The sequence below is a fragment of the Palaemon carinicauda genome, unplaced genomic scaffold (assembly GCF_036898095.1).
Source record: "Palaemon carinicauda isolate YSFRI2023 unplaced genomic scaffold, ASM3689809v2 scaffold99, whole genome shotgun sequence".
Classification (NCBI taxonomy): Eukaryota; Metazoa; Arthropoda; class Malacostraca; order Decapoda; family Palaemonidae; genus Palaemon; species Palaemon carinicauda.
This window is the reverse complement of record NW_027172302.1, coordinates 227,501-235,000: the sequence shown is the minus strand read 5'-3', so window position 1 is coordinate 235,000 and position 7,500 is coordinate 227,501. Positions and strand designations below refer to the sequence as shown.

General features: G+C 41.9%; 1 long non-coding RNA gene across 1 annotated transcript in view; it reads left to right on the top strand.

Annotated features, from left to right (window-relative positions):
• Nucleotides 1–7,500, top strand: part of LOC137637761 (uncharacterized) — a 192,136-nt gene that overhangs the window by 1,018 nt on the left and 183,618 nt on the right. The gene's annotated exons all lie outside the window — the stretch shown is intronic.

Here is a 7,500-nt window from a genome sequence, read left to right as displayed (position 1 = left end):
AAAAGTCGTCAAAGAACACCATATAAGTACAGTCAAGCACCAAAATACTGGCTATAGTCATAACCCACCCTGGAATTGGCAAGATATCTCGTGGATTCTTCCCATTCGGCAGACCATTTATGAATAGCCTGTTCAATCAATCTTATATAATAATTTCCAACAATTAACCTAATTCAAACCAGCAAGTAATCTGGTTGATGAAGTGAATGATATATACTTGTACAAGATGATATGATCGGGCTGAACTATGCATCCGACCTGACCCTATTAGACGCTGCCCATTTCTTTAGACCAACTTCTAAATAACTCTCTCTAATGGAGCCAAAAACAACGTCGGTTCAATTTCATGCCTTGTTATTACGTGACTCTTTAACTACGATATGTAAATTTTCCTATGTAGGTACTAGGGTCAGGATATTTGTTTAGGTTATTCTGCTATTGTGAAGTATTCATATTTTATTTGATACTAGTTATAGCCATGTTTATCCATGATTATAAATATATATTCACACACACAAACACACACACACTCACGCGCGCACGCACACACACACACACATATATATATATATATATATATATATATATATATATATATATATATATATATATATATATATATATATATATATATATATATATATATACACGCACACTGTATTTGTGAGGATGCCTTTCCGTAGTAAAAGGGTTTGTGTGTCACCATGATCAGCAAGGCTTTACTAGTCAGGCTATCCATGTAAAGTTGGTTTCCTGTAAGCAATTAGACAAACGTCTCCCACCATCACCAATCTGCACTTGGCAAGCTTGGTGATGAAAACTGGCTAAACTCCTGACATCCCTAAGGACATGTCTGAGGCCTCTGTAACACAGTGGAATAAAATTGGTTTCATTTGTTGATATATATATATATATATATATATATATATATATATATATATATATATATATATATATAAATTTTTTACAATGCAAATCCCGTAAGGGGTGATGATCACTTTGCAACTCAATCGACTGACCTAATAAAAAGAACCAATGCCTCTCTAGAACCCAAAGAATAGCCAAAGCCTCTCTGTCGAATGTACTATAATTCTTTTCTGCCCATTTTAATGGCTGGGAAGCAAAACAAATGGGTCGCTCTCTGCCTTTATCATCTCATTTAGAAACTACGCCACCAATAGCTATGCTACTCGCATCTGTTGTCACTAAATACGGGCGGTCAAATCTAAGATATGCGAGTAATTCATTGCTAGTTAAGGCAGCTTTCAAATGGTTAAAGGCCCTTTCTTCTTCCATTCCTCAATTTATTACTTTTTATTTCTTTAAAGCATCTAAGGGTCTCCCTATCTCTCCAAAACATCTTATGAATTTACGGTAATACCCTGCGACCCCAAGGAACTCAGCTACTTCCATAGGGGTACGTGGCCTGGGGAAATCTCTAATAGCCGCTACTTTACTGGGGCAGGTTTGGATGCCTTCTGGGGTTATTATGTGACCTAAAAATTTGACCTGTTTACAGAAAAATCTGTACTTTACCATTACGTCGCAATGCTTCTAAGACTTTACAAATATTATCATTATGATTTCGTCTAAATAAACAAGAATATTGTGGCCAGTTAAGGGAGACAAAACCACCATCATTACTCTAGAGAGTCTCGAGAAATGACTTGGAGCATTTTTAGCACCGAAAGGAAGAAAATTAAACTAAAATAGTTGATCGTTAGCTATAAATGCCGTTTTACATTTACTGTCTTCCTGAATGGGTATTTGATAGTATCCAGATTTTAAATCAAGAGTTGTAAAATATTTACTATCCTGTACCTTCACAAGTAATTCTTCGATCAAGATTTACTTTGTGACTGCATTCAACTTCCTATAATCAACACACAATCTTACCGAGCCATCCTTTTTCATAACAGCTACAATTGAAGCCCAGGGGGATTCGTTCTCCTCGAATATCCCTTGTTCCCTTAATTTATTAATTTCCCTTTCTATTTCTCCCTGGAAATGAATGGGTACCTTATAAGGCCTTGACTTTATTGGCTCCGCCTGCCCAGTTTCAATGCTCAAGGGAAATCGATCAATCCTCCCTGGTGACTATCTCCAATTGCAATTACATTGGAATAATTATTGACAATGTCACTAACTACAGGTTGATATTCTGACGGACATAGTTTTCGCGCTTGTATAATCAAATTTTGAGTGCGTTCGTCTGTGCGGGCTTGAGTTGTGGCTCCCAACATCCCATTATTAGCATTTTCACATAACTCTAATTCACACACAGAATCACTTACTAACATAACTCTTATTTGACAAATTAACTATCGTTATATCAGCTCTGTTCTCTTTTATTTCTGATAAGCCCTCTAAAACCATATGCGCCCAATTGTCATGGGGTTTAACAACGACCTTGGCTCCTTCCGGAAGAGGGCAACACGGGGTCACTGATATGCTTGTAAGTGTCTGGGGAGACAACACTTCTCCTCTCTCAGGAAGAGCTGTTACCTTACTTAAATGTCTCTCCAAGCCCGCACAAGCACTTACTCTCTCATGACTTTCTAGTGGCAAATATACCCTCCAGCTTTTACTGTTATTTTATCTTTTCCCCTAAAAATGCATATTTGATTACATGAAATGTAATATATTCGTAAGATAGCCTTGATTCCTGGAATTCCCAAGGTGGGCAAGACAAAAAAAAACATGTGTAAACTTCACAGATCCTACCTTAAAATTGACGATCGTTGTATGGTTTATACGTAGTTTATTTCCTCCTGGCATGTCGAGGACGATGGATGCCGCTGACTGTTGTGGGTTGGAGGAAAATCTTTTTTTAATCAGTGAAACGCTGGTTCCTGTGTCGATCAGTACTCGAATGGATTTATCTGGCAGGTCAATCCTAACTGCTAACATTCCTAGCCAGCCATTACAAGATATGGGGCATAGGCCAATGATCTCAGCTGCAATGCCGCTGCTCCTTAGTGCTGCGGGGTTGAGGTTGGGGGTACCGATGGAGTTCCCAGTGCTTGGTCTAACTCTGTCATCGATGGGAGCACTGCCTTGGCTACTGCTTGTGATGTCATGGCTGGGGGGGGGGGGTGTTGGTATCAAACTCCCTTGTCTCCCCCATCCTGTTTCCTTTTGCTCGGATGTTGGGCGGGGGAAGGTGTGTGTGTGCCACAGCCCTCCTGCCGTTGGAGTTTTTTGTTGGGCACTCTCGAGATAGATGACCGTAGGCCTGACAAGTGTAACATTGGGAGGATTCTTGGGTGGGGCACTCCACTCGTCGGTACCCCTCTCCCCCACACTGCCAGCATCTGAAGACTCTTCTAACCTGCTGACTGCGTTCTCCCCTACCCCACTTTGGGGGTTGAGTGCCTCTCATGGCTGCCAACTTCTCAAAATCAGGCCAGTTATTCCAAGTAATTTTTCCTTCTGGCAATCTGTCTAAAATGTTTTGTATCACGCTCACTACGTGTGCTAACAAGGGATTGTCATCGAATAAATAACTACATAAATACGGGTGTACTAATCTATGAATATATTTACGGGCAATTGGTTTTTTATCACCTTCTGGAAAATTGGCACTCCGGCTAGCAAATGAATCGCAATCCCGAAAAATGCGAGTTGCAAAACTAAGAACGGATTCACCTTCCCGAATTTTGGGTTTGTAATTTTCTTTTATGTCCCCCTTTCTCGTATCAGGTAAGGTATACTTCTCAATTAAATGTTGTTTTATTTCAGTATAACTTCTTAAACTGTCTTGTGGCCAACACATTACCTCCATTGCAGGAACATCTTTCAGCAATCTAATTACTTAAATAGCGTTCTCTCTTTTTGACCACCCATATGTGGCTACTTCAAAGTCTCTCAAAAACATTTCAATCGATTGAAACCCTTCGTTAGGCTGTTGATCATAAAAAGACCTAACACTTACCTGGAGTTCAGGTAACTTTCGAACTATGATTTACGTATCTTTACTCGACTGTGCATGTGTACTTTCACTTGTGTGCATTTGGACTTCGTTTATGCATGTTGGACATGCTGTGGTTGCGCGCCACTTCTTTTCTCGTTCAACCAAGACTGTTCGTTAACTGTTCAAAATTTTCTAACTTATTTTCCAATTCTTGCTTTCTAATTTCCTGTCAATATTTTTCATCGGGTACGCTATATCCCACTGCTCCTTTGTTCTCATCTCCTGCAGCTGCAGCATCTATGTTAGTCCTTGTGTATCTAGGCATCTTGAACTTTTATTTTACTGGCTCAAAGATCAACTTCGCTCACAGCATACGCAAACAGACGTATTTTTACACCTGACACCATTATGTCCCATGTTGGCGGATACTGAGACATCGGAACATGGTTTTTTTTCGCTCTATTTTACAAAAGGTTTGTAAGTACACTAAACTGCACAATCGACACTCTCCCAGGTAAGAGCCTTGTCTACTTGAGTGCTCAAAGGCAACTAAACCCCCCTCGCTATCAAAATGCGATCTTGCCACAACAACATGCTGAGTTATAGGTTTTTTGTGAAATTTTCATGATTATAGAGTTCATTTACATTGTCGTACAACACTTATCTACATTTAAGAATTAGGACATATATATATATATATATATATATATATATATATATATATATATATATATATATATATATATATATATATATATATATATATATATATATATATATATATATATATATATATATATATATCATCATCATCATCATCATCATCATCATCATCCTCTCCTACGCCTATTGGTGCAAAGAGCCTCGGTTAGATTTCGCCATTCGTCTCTATCTTGAGATTTTATATCAAATCTCCTCCATTCATCATCTCTTACTTCACGCTTCATAGTCCTCAGCCATGTAGGCCTGGGTCTTCCGACTCTTTTAATGCCTTTTGGAGCCCAGTATGAAGTTTGGTGTACTCTTAGGGAGTGTAAAGAGCATGCCTGAACCATCTTCATCTACTCCTCACCATCATCTCATCCACATATGTCACTTGAGTAATCCCTCATATAGTTACATTTCCAATCATGTTCTACCATTTAACTCTCAATATTCTTCTGAGGGCTTTGTTCTTAATTCTACTTAACCTATTGGACATTGTTTCATTGTCATACCACGACTCATGTCCATTGTGACGGGCCAAGAGTAGGTTGTGAGTCAAAGGCCAGATGAATGCAACTGAGTAACTTTATTACGGTACATCGAGTATATATACACACTAGGTCCCGGTAAGAAGGTCACAAAATACAAACATGCCATTTCTTGTCAAGCCGGCAACCAGTTCTGTTAATAGTTAACAATGATGTAGGCAGAAAGGTTAATACAAGTTGCTGCCAGTCGAGGGGAGAACGAAGATACAAAGGATAATATATAAAAAAAAGAGAAATGTCGTTATTAAGTACGCTCGTGTGACACATGGGTGGTACATGGCTCCCCTCACTAAAAAATGACATGCTGTACATGTTAAATAGGGCGCCCTGATCTAGAGAGGCGAACTGTAGGTGGGTCATCTGGCAGTAGATAAGCAGGTTTTAGACGATCAATGGAGACCCAGTCTTCTTTGCCATGATTGTTTAGTAGCAATGCTTTCAGATTGTGTCGGATCACAAGAAAAGGGCCTGTGTAAGGGGGCATTAGCGGGGGCTTGCTAGTGTCATTGCGTAGGAAGACGTGCATTGCAGAGTGCAAGTCTGTCGGTATGTGATGCTTCGCTGGGGGCTTGTAAGTCTGGCAGCATGGAGTAAATTTTCCCACAACGTGACGTATGCGCTGGAGATCTTCGGAGGAGATTGCTGAAGGAAAAAATTCGGCAGGGACGACCAACGGTTCGCCATACACCATTTCAGCTGCAGAGATGTCCAGGGTGTCTTCAGGAGTTGTCCTTAGTACCAGGAGGACCCAGGGAAGCTGAGTAAACCCGTTGGAGTTCTTGCAGCGGGATATCAAAACTGCTTTGAGGGTGCGATGAAAACGTTAAACCATTCCATTGGCAGCGGTGTTGTAGGCAGTTGTCTGATGTAGGGTGATGCCCAGGAGATTCACTAATGATGTCCACAATTGAGAGGTGAAAGTGATACCCATGTCAGAAGTAATTTGCTCAGGGATACCAAATCTCGCCATCCATCCTAAGAGTAAGGCAGATGTACATGAGGCGGACGTTGCAGTTTTCATGGGAATGGCTTCAGGCCAACGAGTGGAGTGGTCGATGACGGTAAAGAGGTAACGATGTCCTTGTGATGTAGGTAGGGGGCCTACAACATCGACGTGAATGTGGGTGAAACGATGCTGAGGTTGAGGAAAGGTGCCCACTCCTGAATCCGTGTGTCGATGTACTTTGGAAGTTTGACAAGAAGTACAGGCGTGGACCCAATCCTTAGCATCCTTAGTAATGAGGTGCCAAATGAACTTCGTGTTCAGCAGCTGTGTAATAGAACGGCACGAGGGATATGAGAGGCCTTGAATGAAATCAAACACCTGTCGGCACATGGGAGCAGGAATCCACGGTCGCGGTCTACCAGCACTGACATCACAGAGGAGGGTGGTGTTGGAGTCGTCGAGGGGGACGTCTTCCCAACGAAGGGATATGCAGGATGTCCTACATGCTTAATACTCTGTATCCTGTCGTTGGGCTTCAGCCAAGGCGTTGTTATCCAATCCCAGTTGAACGGCGGCCAACATGTTTCTTGAAAAGGCATTGGCAACCGGATTCATTTTCCCAGGGACATGTTGAAAGGTGCAATTGTATTCAGCCACACCGTACAGATGTCGACATTGACGGGTGGACCAGGAATCAGACTTTCGAGTGAAGGCTTGCACCAGAGGCATGTGGTCTGTGTGAATGAGAAAGGGCGTACCTTCTAAGAAATGGCAAAAGTGACGGACAGCCAAGTGCACCGCCAGCAATTCGCGATCGAAGGTAGAATAGCCCGATTCTGCCTTGGACAGTTTTCTGCTGAAGATTGCCAATGGGCGGGGCAAGCATTGACCACCTATTCAAGTACAGCACCAATAGCGATTTCGCTGGCATCGGTGGAGAGAAGGAAAGGGGCATGTGGGACTGGAAAAGTGAGGGCAGCAGCGGTTTATAGGGCATTTTTTCGGTTGCATAAGGCTGCTTCTTGAAGGGGACCCCACTTCAGGTCTTTTGGGTTGCCCTTGAGGGAGGCGTAGAGGGGAGCAAGAGTGGCGGTAATGGCTGGCAGAAAACGGTGATAATAGTTGATCATGCACAAGAATTCCTGCAGTGCTTTGTCGGTCGAGGGCGTGGGGAAGTTCTGTACGGCTGCTACCTTCTCATGGAGGGGATGGTCTCCTTCAGGAGTGATGCACTGCCCTAAGAACGATACTTCATTGACGCCAAAGGTACACTTGTCGTTCCGGACTACAAGGCCATTTTGTTGCAGGCAGTCGACCACGATGTGCACGTGACAGAGGTGTTCTTCTTTTGAGGAAGAGAACACAAGTATGTCGTCCACGTAACATAC